The sequence below is a fragment of the Dipodomys ordii genome, unplaced genomic scaffold (genome assembly GCF_000151885.1).
Source record: "Dipodomys ordii isolate 6190 unplaced genomic scaffold, Dord_2.0 Scaffold1000000019, whole genome shotgun sequence".
NCBI lineage: Eukaryota > Metazoa > Chordata > Mammalia > Rodentia > Heteromyidae > Dipodomys > Dipodomys ordii.
This window is the reverse complement of record NW_012283636.1, coordinates 118,698-135,669: the sequence shown is the minus strand read 5'-3', so window position 1 is coordinate 135,669 and position 16,972 is coordinate 118,698. Positions and strand designations below refer to the sequence as shown.

General features: G+C 48.9%; 1 pseudogene; it reads left to right on the top strand.

Annotated features, from left to right (window-relative positions):
- The first annotated feature begins 6,085 nt into the window (after nucleotides 1-6,085).
- Nucleotides 6,086-14,845, top strand: LOC106002678 (annotated as a pseudogene).
- The last annotated feature ends 2,127 nt before the right edge of the window (nucleotides 14,846-16,972 follow it).

Genomic DNA, 16,972 nt, shown 5'->3' with positions numbered 1-16,972 from the left:
CCCACCCTTACAATTTTATCCTGCAACTTGCCTATCCTCAAGAAATGGCTTCTGAGTATAAATCATCTAAAGAAATCCCTTAGGAAGTTGTCAAAAGATAAATAAGACAAAGCTCACACTTGAGAGAGACTGTAAACATGTGATGACTCTGACAAATGCCTCCATTTAATTATGTATCATGTTTCAACACTTAATAAAGTATTAATGAAAAATGAGTGAATGACCTAATTTACTTTGTATAATTTTATAATATATGTACAAAACTTAATAAATATTATGTGTATAATAATACTAAATACAATAAACTATAAAATGTATAAAATCAGTACAAAATCAATAAAAATCATAATATGTAATAAACATACATATGTAAATATATCATATATTAAACATATATAGAAATATTTTTTCCATTTCAGGTCCTTCATTTCAGAACTCTAGCCTGAATTTCTTTTCCTCCAGGACAGTGAGCTTTGCATTCACCCATGGTGCAAAAGAGTTACCTGGAATGTGAGATCAAATCCCAGCAATGACGGAAATACTGGCCGCAGTTCCAAGACAGTGACTTAATTTTTTTTAATGGAAGCAGTTATGCTTATTCAGTTCCATACTGAACATTTAAAAAAAGCAGTGTAGAACTTTTTACATCTATTCAGACATTTTTCCCTTACCCCCAAAATGCTTCTCTGAGCATGACTTTTTTCATTTTTTATTGTAAAAATATTCTACAGATGTGTTACAGTTAACTGGGCAAGGTAATGAGTATATTTCCTATTGAACATTGTTGCCTTCTACTTTGTTTTCCCCATGCCATCCCTTCCCTCCCATCTCCACATCTACTCCCCCTACCAATCTCAGTGACTTAATTTTTTATTTTTGCCTTTGCACAGGGTTTGATCTCAAGTAGTGACAATTCTGCACTTTCCCTCACATTGCAACACATTTACTAAGACGCTGAGTTCAAATTCCAGGCTAGGAAAGAAAACTGGCAGAAATTCCAAACCAGGGAGCTTTATTTATTATTTTAGTTAAATGATTATTTAATTTTTAATTTATTCATTTTGCCAACATGGGGTTTGAACTCAGGTTGTACAATTCTGCCTCAGCTTCGATTGCCCTAGGCTGGGGTATAATCTCTGGACCCATATCGAATCTTGGGATCCTAGGCACAGAGAGCTTGCACGAAGCAAAAAAAAGTAGGATACCACAAAAAGTGGCGAGCTGCAGAGGGCTGGGGGTTTACGTTTTTTTTTCTTTACACAGTGACCACCCTGGGTCTGAATGACACAGCTGCAATTGGACCTGACCAGCCATTACTGAAGGCTGGTGGGCTATCAGGGAAGCCATAGGCCTACCTGTCAACATAGGCCCTGGGTTCAAATCCCAGTCCTGACACCTACCAATGGCAGGATATCACAAGAGACTCATTCCTGTGCGTAGGAACACCTATTGAAAGAGTACTTCATGCTTCAGTCTAGTCTAAAATTGGATGCAATAATCCTATCATGCAGATTGATCTTAATAATTTATTGAACATGAAAAGAATAATATTACTTCAATGGTGGTATAATAAATGCTCAAGAGTTGGTAGGAACATAGTAGGTTTCATTCAATCATAGCCAGACAGATCTGGTGCTCCTTTCCAATATGTATTTATTTGTATACCACCATCTGCCTATCCATGTATTCATGTTTTGGCCAAAACTGGGGCTGGATCTCAGCACTTTGGAACCACCTGACAGCTTCATTGGCTGGAGGCTGCTGTGTTCACACTCATTCATTCATGAATTGGGCCTGCTAGTTCCTGACTTCAGATCCCAGCACTGCCAAAAATTTAATCTTGGAGTAAGAAGCGGAGTATGACACATGTTTTCCTTTTCTGGGAGAGTCCTGAGTGTCAGGCATGATGGATATCATATCTACAAATGGTAGTGGTGTCATCATAATCAATAAAATAAATGGTAAATAAAAGAATAAAACCAGAAATAAAATGAATAACTACACCAAATACAATATGAACTGAATATCTGTATGGAAGTATAAATCTTATATTTAAAATGAATATAAAGAGTATGTTTTCCCAGCCTGAAGCTTGAATTTAGGCCTAGGGAACAGGCCTGACTTTCTTGTCTTCAAGCATGGTCAGATTCCCTTCTCTCACAGTGCTGCATATTTACCCAGACCTTGAGTTCAAATACCAGGCCTGGAAGAAAAAATGGCACGAATTGCAAACCAGGGAGCTAATTTTTTTTAATGGCAGGTTATTGGGGAAGCCATTGTCCTGCACGACAACATAGGTTGTGAGCCCTGGAGAAGCAAAAGTTGAGGATGTGATGCCTCCACAAATTGAGCATCCCAGAAGATGGAGACATGCCCCAGACCTAGAGGGATGTGGCTCTGCAAGCACTCTCAGAGGCTGAGATCCACAGGGGGAAACTCCCGCTGCAGGAGTGGTGACCCCTTTGCAGGTGCCTGGCCCAGACAGCAGCTCAGTGGCAGACAGAGGTGGAGCCACAGGCCGCCCGCCCCATGAGCTGCCACCAGAACAGGCATGAGGGTGGGAAGTGGGACATGGGAGCATCGGAGAACAAAATCTGCTTCATCCATGACCTGCATGATGACGTGGAGTTCCATAGCCCAGCGGATGCAGACAACTGTTGGCACACATCTCCATCGATGCAGCCAACTGTTGGCACACATCTGCACTGTCTTGGAGTCCCTCATGGTGTGTAAAGAGCAGATGTTCATCTTGGAGGAACTGTGTCGGGAGAAAGCCAAGTGCGTGTGCTGGCTCTCCCAGGAGAAGATGGAAAAAAGAGAGCTGGGGGAGCTGCTGTCCCTCCTTGCAGGGGAAAGAGCGGATAGAGGGCTCCAGATGCCAGCACAGGATTAGCCCCCACCACCACAGCTGCTTCAGATGCCTCAGGGTCTGGGTTGGGCAAAATGAGGGAGGAGCAGAAAGGTTTTGAAGAGTTGCAACTTCAAGACAGCTTGGAAACTGCCAGAGGAGAGGTCTGGGTTCCCGACCCTGTAGATGACTCCCCTATGGAGCACATCCTGCAGCAGATGCCCCACATCCAGAGCTGCCTACAGCTGGTGGGCTTGGTCAAGGAGCGCTCCCTTTCTTTCTTCTGTAGACTGAGGTGGATGATGACTCTCTATGTGACATACTAATTCTCAAAAGCCACGGCAGCCACCAGAAATAGGTGACCAGGCGGCCTTCTCTCAGGCCTCCATCTGCTGGGTGATGGGAAGGGTAAACTGCAGGTCAGGTAGGGCAGAGGCTGCCGGGAAGTGGCACAAATTCAAGGGATATCTAATAGCCCATTGGTGGCCAGGGAAGAGATCCATGTTTTGCTTGTCTCAAACAATAAATTGTTTGTAAAGGGGAGAAAAGCCTCCAACGAAGATTTGTTCTTCCAGTCCTGGGGCCTGAACTCAGGGCCTGGCCACTGTCCCTGAGCTCTTTTTGGTTAAGGCTGGCACTCTAGCAGTTGAGTGTTTTCTGATGGTTCATCGAAGATAAGAGTCTCACACACTTTCCTGCCCAAGCTGGCTTGGCACCTTTGATCCTCCAGATCTCAACTTCCTGAGTATCTAGGATGACAGGTATGAGCTCCCAGTGCCCAGCTTGTGATGCCTTTTGAAGGCATCTTGTCGAGTCTGTAAAAGGAGTCCCAAAGGGCCTGCATAGACCATGACCCAATCAAGGAGCTGGGATAGGGGAAGGCTGACCTTCTAGCCATTATGTTCTCCAAAATTAAAGATGCCAGGTGGTGTTGTATGCATCAAAGGCCAGCAGCCTAGGTGGGGAATAGGTAGCAGTGTAGAAATCTCTGATTTTGCATTCATGTGGTGTGTGAGAGAGAGAGAGAGAGAGAGAGAGAGAGTGAGAGAGAGAGAGAGAGAGATAAAGAGAGAGAGAGAGAGAGAGAGAGAGAGAAAACTCAGGGCCTAAGCTCTCTCCCTGAGTTTTCTTGGTCAATCGTAGTGCTCTACCATTTGAGCCACAGTCCCACTTGCTTTTTGATGGTTAATTGTAGGTAAGAGTCTCAAGGACTTTCCTGTCCAGGGTAGCTTGGAAACACAACTCCTGCCCCCTGCTGGCCAGATGCGGAACATGAGAGGCCGTGTCATCGTCCTCTAGAGAGAGGCCGTGTCATCGTCCTCTAGAGTTCAATTGGGGGAAGTGACCAGAGCCAAGCTGACTTTTGCTCACCCTGGGTAGGCCAAGAGAGCTCCAAGAGGCCTGGCTCCCAGGGGCACAAGGAAGGGAGAGGTCAGCTCCAGGCCGAGCTAAGAGCCTTTGCGTACAGACACCCCAACTTGGCCTTCCTGATCACCATAAGACCTGTCAAAGAACAACCCCCCCAAAAAAATTGGAGCTGTGGATCAAAGTGCTAGAGCTCTAGCATTGAACCAAAGAGCTCAGGAACAGGGCCCCAAGCTTTGAGTTCAAGACCCCCAGCTGACCCTCCCCCATAAAACACAGGTTGGCTAAAGGAAACTTGTAGGATTTGTAAAGTGTTTCTGAAGAATGGTGATACTAAAGAAAACACCCTAATTCTAATGACAGCTGAACTTGTGACATACAGCTATGTGCTGAGTCTTTCACAGGGTGCTGTTTTCTGGGGCCTTCCCACATGGAGTTTTGTGCTGAGTCCTCAAAAAGGTGCTGTTTTCTGAGTCATCCCAAAGGGTGCTATGTGCTGAGTCCCTGAGAAGAGTAGGCCATGCTGGGTTTTTCAAAGGGTGCTGTGTGCTGAGTCCATTACACAACGTATTATATGCTGAGTCCTTCAAAAGTTGTGGTGTGCTAATTCACCTGAAAGGGTGCTGCTATGTGCTGAGCCCTTGAGAAGTGAGGGAGGAAGTGAATTTTTCAAGTGCTTTGTGCCAAGACCTTAAAATAGGGTGCTCTATACTGTCCTGCAAATTGTGCTCTGGGCTGAGTCTTTCGACAGTGTGGTATGTACTGAGTCCTTCCACACTCTGGTATGTGCTGAGTCTTTCAAAATTGTGCTATCTGCTAAGTTTTTTGAAGGGTGCTGTGCACTGTGTGTTTTACACAGGGTACAATGTACTCAGTCCTTCAAAGGGAACTGTGTGTGTCTTAACACAAGGTGTTATGTACTGAGTCCCTGGGAAAGAGTGCTGTGTGCTTGAGTTTTTCAAAGTATGCCATGTGCTGAGTTCTTTACCCTGTGGGCTATGAACTCCCTCATTCAAAGGGTGCTGGCTGCTGAGTACTCTACACAGGGTGCTTTGTGCTGTTTTTTGAAGTGTGCTGTGTGCTGAGTCATCTCACAAAGGGTGCTATGTTCTGAGTCCTTGAGAGGCAGTTATCCCCAACAATCACACACACACAAATACACACACACACACACACACACACACACACACACACACACAAGGGTCACTGTACATCTGCTTGGTGTGTAGAGTGGAGGAAGAAGGAGGAGAGTCTCCTCCAGTGGTGGGGCTGAGGGGAGATTTGATCCCCCGGGCAGGTATTGGGGTTAGGGGGGAGTGATGAGCTGAGGTGAGGCTACAATTGTGTGGCCTGGAAACCTTAGGGCCCAGTCAGGGCTGGGCTTGCAGCAGGGGTGGGGGGCGGGGGCTAAGGAGATGGGGCGTGGCCAAGGGGAGGAGGGGTAGGACCCAGGGCACACTGTGTTCCCAGCAGGGGCGGGTGCACCCTGTGGGGGCAAGGCAGCCCAGAAGAGGAGTAGGGGCAGAAAGAGAGCAGATCGAAGAGTGTGCACACACACAAGGGCAAGCAGCTTTATCGGCTGGTGACCTCCCAAATCTTAGCGCAGGTTCTGGCGGGGAACACAGAGCATGTGGAGCCTGTGCAGCAGGCACATTGCCATAGGCAGCCACTCGGAGGTGTGGTGGCCATGGCAGGCCTGAATCTGAGGTCCCTGCACAGGGAGCACGGTGGTGGAGGTGGCTGAGGTGAGGGCAATGTTGGCTAATGAGGAGGAGCAGAGGCCATGTGCAGCCCCAACATGCCCCCTCAGACGCGAGCCTGCCCACTCCCTGTAGCATCGCGTTTCAAACATGGTGTTTTTGGCTCGGACCCATGGTGCCTCTCGAAGTCATCCAGCAGAGACGGCACGCCCCTGGCCTGCTTACAGCCCCTACCAGGTCTTGGATCCCGGTCCTCAGACTCCGGGCCTGCATGCACCCTGAACCGCTGCCTACAGCTTCTCCCAGTAGCACACATAAGTGACTGCTCCATGGGCCTGCACCCTGCGAACCCTCCTGCCAAAAGCCCCTCTCCTGCTGACATGGACCCGCCCCTCCTGCCTCCCTTCTCCTGTCCTGCTATTGCCTGACCCACGCCCCACAGTCTGTCATGTTCCTGCCACAAATGTGCCCTAGGGTTGGAGGGTGGGATCCCACCCCCATCCCTAGTAACCAATGTACCAGGAAATGGGGTGATGCAGAAATGGTGAGGAGGGGTTGCAACAAGCTCCTGGCCTGGAGCAGTGGGAGCCACACAGCAGCACATCTGCACCCTTCCTCTCCTTGTTGGGAACCTGGTGGCTTTACTCAGAGGTGGGGAGCAGCACCTCCACACCTGCCTTTTCAGGTCTTTTCCTTTTTGCTGGGGGTGGTGGGTGTTGGATGCAAAAGATAGGCCCTCCTTGCTGTGTGAGCCCTTGTCTTCTGTGCTTGGTCACCCTTTCACCTGAGGAGGGTCTCAGAAAAGCCCACTAGTTATATGAGGACACTTGGAGTTAGATAGAAGGTGAATATCTGGGAAGAACACACCCCCTCTGACACATATATACGTGACCTGTCCCCCCCACATCAGCTGTCAACAGTTCTCACAGGGTGATCACATTTCCCAGCTCTCCCAGAATCTGGTGGCTCACAGTCCATCTGCTCTCCTAGTCCTTCACAAGAATCCGCCAAGTCACCCAGAAGCATCTAGGCTAGAAGAAGGGACTCTGTCCATGTATGTAGCCTTTAGGACCACATGCATTTCCCAACACTGCCCCCACCCCAGGTCAGACACCCCTCTGGGACACTGTGACCCCACTGCTTGTTTTCAGTCCTGGCTCTGAGGAGCCACCTATCTCAGGACACCTTCACACAGCGTCCTGGCCTGGGATTTTGGTGAATAGGGAGTAAATGCTGGTTGTTCCCAAGGGAAACTTGAGAAAGTGAGAGGCAGGGTGGGTGGTTCTGCATTATTAGAGCGGTGGGTGCTTCTTTGGGTGGGAGCCACTAGTTTGACAAGGGAATCCCTGTGCTCCAGCTTGTACCTTGTTCTAGAGGAGGAACCAACAAACTCAGGAGAGACACTGCTGAGTCTAATTGTGTGTGTGTTTGTGTGTGTGTGTGTGTGTGTGTGTGTAAGCATGAGAGAGAGAGACAGGGAGGGAGAGAGACAGGGAGAGAGAGAGAGGAAGAGAGACAGAGAGGGAGAGAGGGAAGGAGAGAGAGAGATCATCTTTCTCCTTATACCTGCCTGTCTGTGCTCAGGTGAGTGATCAGATGGCAAATTGCAGGTGCTGCATGGAGGAGTCTTCTGTCACAGGTCTGGATTTGTGTGTGTGTATGTGTGTGTGTGTGTTCAGAGAGCAGGGAGAACAATGAAAACATATTTAAGTCATTGTGTCTAAAAAGAGCAAAAGCATTTTATGTGTATGTGTGTGTGTGTGTATTTGTTCTTTTTTCATCAATGCCAAGTATGAATCCAGCCATAATTTTTTGTTTTCTCCTTCACCGTTTCATGGCTCCTTTGGGGAAATTTTCAGTAGACGTTCCTTTCCACCTACCGTTCCCCGTTTCCTGTAGCCCACAGTAACTGCTGGGCCTGTGTGTGTCTCCCCTAGGAGGCCTGTGTGAATTGCAGACCAGAGCGGACACCTGTCCTTCTGTTTTCAGCCAGAAGGCTCATGAAGAGAGTATGAATGCAGCTGTACTCTTCTAGCCAGACAGTCTGCTCTCGTGTGTATAGTTGGAGCTAATTCAAGGGTTGGGAACGTGTCTGCCAAACATAATTAAGGAACTAGAGGTGGGAGTGGGGAGTAGGGCAGGGGCTGTGAGGCTAGGAGGGTCTGGGGAGTGGCAAACGGTGTGACATGGCACATGGTTCACCATGACCGAGGATGAGAAAGCAACCTTCCCCAGGGCATTGACTGTGTCAGTGGGCATCTGGGCAGGGTGCTCCGGGCCCCCACTGCTGACATGGATTCCCTGCCGGGGCATTGTACCAGTGGTCAATCATCCCTGGGGTCCTGCAGACTCCAATCTGTGTCCCGCCTGGGCAGTTTCCAGCTGGGCAGTGGTGGACAAGTGTGTTCCCCCACTTGGTATCAGGTTGTGGCAGTTAGCTAGGACTCTGAATGCCAGTTTCTGTAACCTGCTGTAGGCTGTCTGGAAGGAAAAGGGGATTGCTGACTTTGGAACCCTTTGATTGGGACAAATTAAATACCACGTTTTCCAGGGCTTTATCTTGAAGCTAGCAATTTCTACTAACGCCTGGGATTCTGTGTCAAATTAGATGGACCATTTCAGCCACCAAACAATGACATTCAATGCAGCACAGGCAGAGTTCCCTAGCCAGATGGTCTCCTGCTATGAACATCATGCCTTGACTGCCTTTCTCTGGCAGCTGTTGATTCTATTCCTGCTCTCTCTAGGGTGACCACCACAGTCGAGGACATCGTGGGGAGAAGAGATTGTGACCTCACCATCCCCAGCCTGCAAGCTGTGAGCAGAGATGATTCCCAGCACCTGCACTGGACTCTTCGAGATTCGGAAGACTGGGATGCTTTGAGGATCCTTTCTCTGCAACATGAATCTTGGGGGCCAGATATGGTAGACCATTCTGGCTGGCACAAGGGGGAGAAGAGGAAGCCCCTTCAGCCAGGCCTTCAGCTCAAGGCAACCACGTTCACATGAATTGAGTGCCACAGACATGGTCAGCCGCTGGACAGAGATCTTTGAGAAGATAGGCATCCCAGAGGCCCCAGAATCCAGCGAGTATATCGTGGCTCACTTCCTCGGAGCCAAACCAGTTAAGTGCAGTGGCACCAGGAGGGCAGGAAGAGGGAGGATGGAGAATTGTGGGAGAGCTACATAAGGCTTCCCCCCACCAGGATGCTTACCTGTATCAGATGGGATTTTTCTGTAGTATTGTCATGGGAAGATGCTCATTTATTTATCCAAAAAACAGTTACAGTGTGAGCCAGGCTCCGGGGGGTCCATAGACAATGAAAGGTTCCAGTGCTGGTTCCACAGCACATGAAGAAACCTTGGTTTGAGCTGGATGCTGATGCTTCATACCTGTCATCCTATCTATTAAGAGGCTGAGATGGGAGGATAGACGCTTAAGGCCAGGGCAGGAAAGCCTGTAAGACTCTTATCTCCAACTAACTAACAAAAAGAAAACAGCAGAAGTGGATGTGTGGCTGAAGCTGTAGTCTATTGGCCTTGAGTAAAATGGCTCAGAGACATCACCCAGGTTCTAAATTCAAGGCCCAGGAGTGAAAAAGAAAGGAAAGAGAGAGAAGAGGGAATTATAGAGAGAGAGAAGGAAGAAAGAAAGGAAGAAGGAAGAACATGTCAGCCTTGGTTTGGAGTCCCTGGATCAAGGGAGCCAACCATTCACATCTCTGTGGGGACAGTTTCAGAGCATAAAGGCAGTATGTAGGACCAAGCCACTGACCCCTCAGCAACTTCATGACATCCAGGAGCCTTGTGGTCACTGACTGCAGAGGGAAGCAGCCTCGGGTAGACCCTTGGGCTCAGGGTGGGTCACCAGGTTTCAATCATCTCCGGCCCCCAGGAGTTTATTTTCTGGTCAGATAAGAAGGAAATGTCTAAGGGCTAGGGAGGTGTTGGGGTGATGGAGTGTCAAGAGGGTGGAGCAAGGGATAAAAAGCAAGAAGAAAAGGGAGGATGATCCCAGGTCAGGTGTGTCAGAACCTTGCCTGTCAACCTAGACCATCACTGATAGAGCTTTTGACCCAGCCACATTGCTATTAAATGTCCTGGTGCCTGTTGACCACCTGGCTATCATCCACCACAGGATGCCTATGCAGTACGACTTTTGGGACTGGGATTTCCAGGCTCAATCTGAAGATCACATCCCTGGTGTTAATTTCTTGACCAGAGACAGAGGTAAGAATGCCACTGGCACAGGACAGACAGGGAATGAGGGCGGGAGTCGGGATCGGTGGTGCCCCAAGACTTCCTCGAGGGGCGTTAGGATCCTGTGATTGTCATTCTCAGAGGCAGAGGTGGGTGTCTTTGCTGGCTCAGCCTTTAGTCTAGATGGCAGATCTAGGACTCAGAGAGAGCCAACTGAAGGTGGGGAAGGGTTGGGTAGAGGCTGGTGGGAACACTCACTAGGCTCTGAGCAGGGTTGTTTCTTTGAGGATACTCATAGGAACATTCCTGGGATGGATAAGCCCTTTTCTCCTTCCTGAGAGAGAGGGACCCTTGGCCCAGAAATCCTTTCGTTCCCACATCTTGTGGTTGGATAACTAGAACTCACCTCACTGTCCAGTATTGAGGCAGTACAGCGAGAGATCCTGCGTCTTTGATTAGTTCAGGGGATCCTCAGTATGAGATTGTAGTTGAATGTCCTAACTAGGTGCCTGGTCAGTTCTATCTAAGACTGTCATAATGTAGGATATAGAATCTAAAGAATCAGAGCATGATGGGGCCTGTTCTTGGAGTATTGAGTATTATGGGTTAACTTTGATCTCCCATGTGCCCACCTGCTTCTCTTTCTTGGGTGGGTCTTTGCTAGAAAAAGCATGAAACTAGGGACTGGGTCCTATCCCTTGGCTTTGATGCTGAAAGCTAGCACACTATAATTTGAGCCACAGCTCCACTTCCAACTTTTTTTTGGTGTTTAATTGGAGATAAAGAGTTCTCATGGACTTTGCTGCCAAGGGTGGCATGCAAGTACAGTCCTCAGATCTCAGTCTCCTGAGGGGATAGGATGACAAGCATGGAAAAGTATGTTTTGCTGGATGCCAGTAGCTCATGGCTGTCATCCTAGGTAATCAGGAGCTGAGATCTGAGGACCATGGCCCAAAGCCAGCCTGGTCTGGAAGGACCCTGAGACTCTTGTCATCAAGGAACTGACAGAAAACTAGAAGTGGTGCTGTGGCTCGAGTAGTTTAGTGCTCGCTTTGAGCTAAAGAGATCAGGGACAGCACCCAGGCCCAGAGTTCAAGACCCACAACAGAAAAAAAGGAAGAAAGTAAGACTTCTTTGCCTGCAAAGGATGGGGGAGGTGGGAAGGGGGAGTGGCAGGCGGATGCTGTGATTGGGAGACCAGGTGCTGGCCTCACTGTAAGACATTTCTAAGAATTCCCCAAGTTTGCCCCAGTTTGAAGCCACAGCATCAGGAGGACATGGCCTGTGGCAGGCAGGGATTGGGCGAATGGGTGCAGGGGTGGGATTGTTGTGTCTGTATTCTCTCCATTGAAGGATGGATTTGGATGCTGGGTGTCAGAGTCTGAAGTGAAGGTTTGCAAGAAGTTTGTGGCCTGACAAATTGAGTTTCCTCTGGGTATATGAAGGTGGCTGAAGCCGGGCACCACCGGTGTTCACAATTGTCATCCTAGCTACTCATAAAGCTGTAAAGACCACGGTTCAAAGCCAGCTTGGGCAGGAAAGTCTGTGAGACTCGATGTCCAATGGACAACCAGAGAACAGAAAGTAGTGCTGTGGTTCAATTGGGGAGTGCTCATCTTCAGCTGAAGAGCTGAGGAATAGTACCCTGGCCTAGAGTTCAAACCCCATGACCAACAACAAAATAAGAGGTGACTAAGTTTTCTGTATAGCAGTATGTATGGTAAGAAATTCCATGCTGGGTTATGAGACATTTCAGATAGGTGAAAGGCTCATTGTTTTGTCTACAGTGGGTCTGACCTTCTTGGGAATGGGATGTGACCCTAATGGAGTGAGTTCATGGTTCTGTTCTCAGGGACTGCTGAAGCCTTGGGCTATACATGTGTGTGTGTGTGTGTGTGTGTGTGTCTGTCTGTCTGTCTGTGTATGTGTCTGTGTATGTTTGGAGGTAGAAAAACTGGGCTTTGAACTCAGGGCCTAGGTGCTGTTCCTGAGCTTTTGTGCTCAAAGCTAGTGCTCTGACACTTGAGCCACAACTCCACCTCTGGCTATTTGGTGGGTCACTGTAGATAAGAGCCTCACAGACTTTCCTGCATGAGTTGGCTTTGAACAGTGCTCCTCAGATGTCAGCCTCCTGAGTAACTAGAATGACAGTCAGGAGCCACCCGAGCTGGCTGTGTGTGTGTGTGTGTGTGTGTGTGTGTGTGTATGCATGTGTGTGTGTGTGTGTGTGTGTGTAGAAGTGGGTTGTAACAAGGAGCACCTGAACCTTTGGTAACTTCTAACGGCTGTCATTGGGGGATGAATGGGCTTTATGACTAAGGTCTGGGGACCTGGAAGGGTGAGATGCTTGAAGGGGAATCAGGACTGCTAAATTGTAAGATGAAGGGATTTGTGTGGCCTGGAACTGTTCACTCACTTGGGCCTGGTTGGTGACAGAGGGACATTGGGAGGAACGGGGGGTGGGGCCCACAGAGGGTGGCTCCCCAGGGGGACAGGGAACGTGGCCATCACTTAGTATGGATGTGAGCCGTTAGTATGGAGCATATTGGCATGGGTCAGACTATGGGTCTTCTCATCATGAGGTCCGATGGGAGAGGCCAACCCTATTTTAAATATTGACCTGTGATCTTCAGATCTCAGCCTCCTGAGTATCTAGGATTATAGGCATGAGTCTCTGGCACCGGGCCTCTGATTTTTTTCAGTATATTAGGGTTTGAACTCAAGGCCTTGGGCTTTCCAGTCAGGTCTTCTACCACGGGAGCCGAGCCTTTCTGTCTTGGTCATTTCTGAGTTAGAGACTCAATATATGCTCAGGCTGGGCTGGATGCAGTCCTCCTGTGACAGGAATTGGCCACCATGCCTGATCCTCTGTAGTTGGGATGCTAGACATGTAGCGCCATGCTCAGTCATCGGTTTAGATGGATTGTCCCAAACTCTTAATCCATGACAGCTGTTTCTTGACCACAGTTGAAGCTCTGCATTGGGCCTCAACCATCTGACCTCAGTAGCCTCACAAGACAGTTGTGAGGAAAGAAGGGATCAATACAGGGGGATCTGTGGGGTAGAGTCAGGCATAGAGGGAATGGTCATCAGATATTGTTCTTGGCAATTATGTGAGCATATGACAGGAAGATACCTGGAAAGGGCTCAGATGGGGCCTATTATTTATCATGCTGCAGGTATGGGATTATGAAACAAAACATGGCTCTCTTTCATCCTTACCCTATCCAATGAGGAAGGGGATCCTTCACTGTTCAGTTTTGTAGCTGGAGAAAATGAGGCACAGAGAAAGGGGTGACCTACTCATGACCCCCAGCTGACAGGAAGCTCAGCCTGACTTCTCTGCCATGGTCCCTAGGACAATGATTGCTATTCAGTCCACTTCTTGTGGTGGGAAGTCCACTTATTGTCAGTTGTGGGGCTTGAACTCTGGGCCTGGGCGCTGTCTCCAAGCTCCTCAGATAAAGGCTAGCACTCTACTACTTGAGCCACAGCACCACTTCCGGGTTTCTGGTGGTTCTTTGGAGATAAGAGTCCCATAAACATTCCTGCCTGGGCTGGCTATGAACCATGATCCTCATATCTCAGCCTCATGTGTAGTTACCATTATAGTCCTGTTCTACTGGCACTCTGCTTAAGTGTAATCCTGACTTTCTCTCTCTCACTCTCTCATAGGAACTGGTTGAATGGGTATTGGAGGAGGTGGCCCAGGGTCCCCATGTGGCTGGGACTCAAGGTGTCCCTCTCATTCTGGAGGTGGGCTGTGGTTCAGGAGCTGTCTCGCTCAACCTGTTAAACTAGCTCCTTGAGGTAAGCCCCTCTGTGTCCGGGATAGACTGTGATGGTTATTCCTTGTCAGTCCATCTGGTGAGCCCGTCCCCACTACCCTCTGCTAAGACAGTTAAAGGAAAGTGGATGAGGAAGTGTCATGTTGTCCAACCACACAGCACAATCCCGGGCCTCTGATCCTCACCGCCACCTATCTGGCCAGACCCTGATTATAAGAAAATGAATTCACTGTATGTCTACTTCGCTTTGCTGGGGTGTGTTGTTTCAGTGAGTGGGGTCGGTGTGCAGAGGAAAGACCTGAGAACTAACACCTCCTGGGGAACATTTGTTCTTGTGAAAGAGCCAAGTCATTGCTGTGGATAGGGAAGAAGCCGCCATCAGACTGACCCTGAACAATGCTCAAAGGTAGGTAGGCTGTTGAAGTATCAAACCCACCCGTGTCTGCTTCCCTCTCACCACAAGGGGGGTGCAGTGAGGGTGGCCCAGCACTGCCCCTAGGGGATTATACATGGATGGTGGTGGTCAGCTGCCAGTGGCTCTCACCCGTCATCCTGGCTATTTGGAAGGCTGAGCTCTGATGGTCATGACTAAGAGCCACCCCAGGCAGGAGAGTCTGAGAGATTCTAATCTCCCATAAACCACCTCTCCCCACAAAAAAAGCCAGATGTGGCACTGTAGCTCAAGTGTTAGAGCCTCAGCCTTGAGTAAAAGAAGCTCAGGGCCTGAATCCAAGACCCAGGACTCACAAAAACATAAAATAAATGAATAGTGGGCACCTGTTATCTTACTACCAAAAAGGATGGATTCAGTCTTCTCTCTGGTAGTTGTAGCCAAAGGTAAGGGGCTTCCTTTGATGTTCCTCTAAACCTCTCCTTCTCTCTATTATCTCTCCCCGCTTCAGTTGCGGGATAGAATTCAGATCATCAAACTTGGTGTGACCTGATATACCCTCTTCTACCCACCTTCCTTGGGGTGGAGATACTGGATGTACTCACCACTGGGAGAATGAAGCACCAGAGAGATGGGGGTAGGTATCCCCGAAACTCATAGTCAAACACACACACACTCACCTAGCCAACTCAGACTAGACTTTTCCAAAGACACTTTATCTCCTTGGATTAACTGACCTAGGAGAGGAACTTGATCCCCTGTAAATGATTATATTAACTAGGGCTTGCTAGTTGACATGAGATAAACAAAAGCTCAAAAGAAAAGCCCTGGTGCCTGTCACCTCTGGCTCAGGATCACACCCGACAAACTGGCTACTCGAGAGGCAGAGATCTGAGGATCAAAAATTGAAGCCAGCCATAAGCTGAAAAGTCAGTGAGATTCTACTTTCCATGGAACCACCAAAAAGCCAGAAGTGGAGCTGTGGATCAAGTGGTAGAGTACCACCCTTGAGCACAAAAACTCAGAGAGACAGCTCCCAGACCCTCAATTAAAGCCCACACAAAGAAATGGCCCCATTTGTTGCCCCCAGACTGCCTGACCCTTAAGTGCCTTGTCACGGAGTTAAATACAGCAGGTCCTTGGGTAGTGTATCAGAGCCTTCAGAAATTGGGTGGTGGAAGCCAGGCCTTCCCCTTTGTGCACTCTCAACCCACATCAACTGGAAGGCAGAGCATGACAAGACCGGCAGCTTGCAGAGTGGAAAGATCCTCCTCTGCCAGGGTTTTTGGAGTGGGCTTCTTAGAGACAGCACTTGAAAGGGGGTATTGCTTAACAAGGAGGATCTGAAAAGAAGTACAGAGAGCAAAGATGAGGTAGATAAAGGACAACATAGCAGAGTGTGTTCATTTCTAGCCAGGGCTGCTGGTGAGAAACTCGGTAAATATGTGCAAGACTGTGCCAAGACTGTGCCAAGCGGTCACAGAAGAACAGCTATCCAAGGTTGGGATTGTGTCTTAGCAATAGTGGGCTCGCGTGGCACACAGGAAACCCTGGTTTTGATTCCTAGGTTCTGCATACACAGAAAAAGCCAGAAGTCGCACCTTGGCTCAGGTGGAAGAGCGCTCGCCTCGAGCAAAAGTAACTCAGGGACAGTGCCTGGGCCACGAGGTCAAGCCCCAAGACTGTCAATATAAAACAGCACTCCATGGGACCTGGGTGACAGGTGGATGGCTATGACCTGTAGCTCTTAGTAGATCAATCCATGCATTGTGTCTCCTTCTTTGACAGTGAGGATCTGGACACTCCTTCTGTCCTGAGCACTCCTGGACCCACTTACCAGCAACCCTCCCAACATTTTCCACCGGGACATGGAGCAGCTGGCCCCAGAAATTCTCAGGTACTGGTTGGGTGGGGCGGGAGGATACAGGACAGGCTGCAGAAGTCCTAGTGGGTATGATCTACCCTGTAAGACCAGGCCATCCAGAGGAGGATGATGGGAGCTTAGAGAGAGATAGTGATGTGCAGGGGGCCCTTTAATACCCATGGCCCTACCCAGTTTCTGAGCCTCCATTTGCCATGCCTGAGGGAGGTAGAGGAGTATCTAGGTGGTAGTGTTTAGAGGAGAACGAGTTGGAAATTCTAAGGAATGAGAAACCATAACTCCTGCGCTGTTGGCTCACTCCTGTCAGGCTGAGATCCAGAGGATCTTGTTTCCCAGCTCAGGCAGGAAAGTCCCATGAGAGTCTTATCTCCAATCTTATCTCCAATCTCCAACCAGAACTGGTGCCATGGTTCAAGTGGTAGAACACTGGCCTTGAGCAAAAACAGATATCAAGCCCTGATTTCCAGCCCCTCAACCAAAAAAAAAAAAACAAACAAACAAAAAAGAACGCATTCCTTGCTTGCAAGAGATGGTGAAGGAGTGTGGTTGCTTTGGTTGGGAGAACAGGTGCTGGCCTCAGTGTACAGACATTTCTAAGAACTCCCCAGGTTTGCCCCAGTGTGAAGTCACAGCAGGGTGTGCATTGCCTTACCAAGAACTCCAGAGGGTGTGTCCTATCTTAGGCAAGGAGTGGGCAAGGAGAGCAGGGGTGGGAGGGTAGTGTCAATTTTATTCTCTCCATCCAAGGGAGAATGGTTTTGGATGCTGGTGTAAAAGTCTGAAGTGAAGGGTTGCATG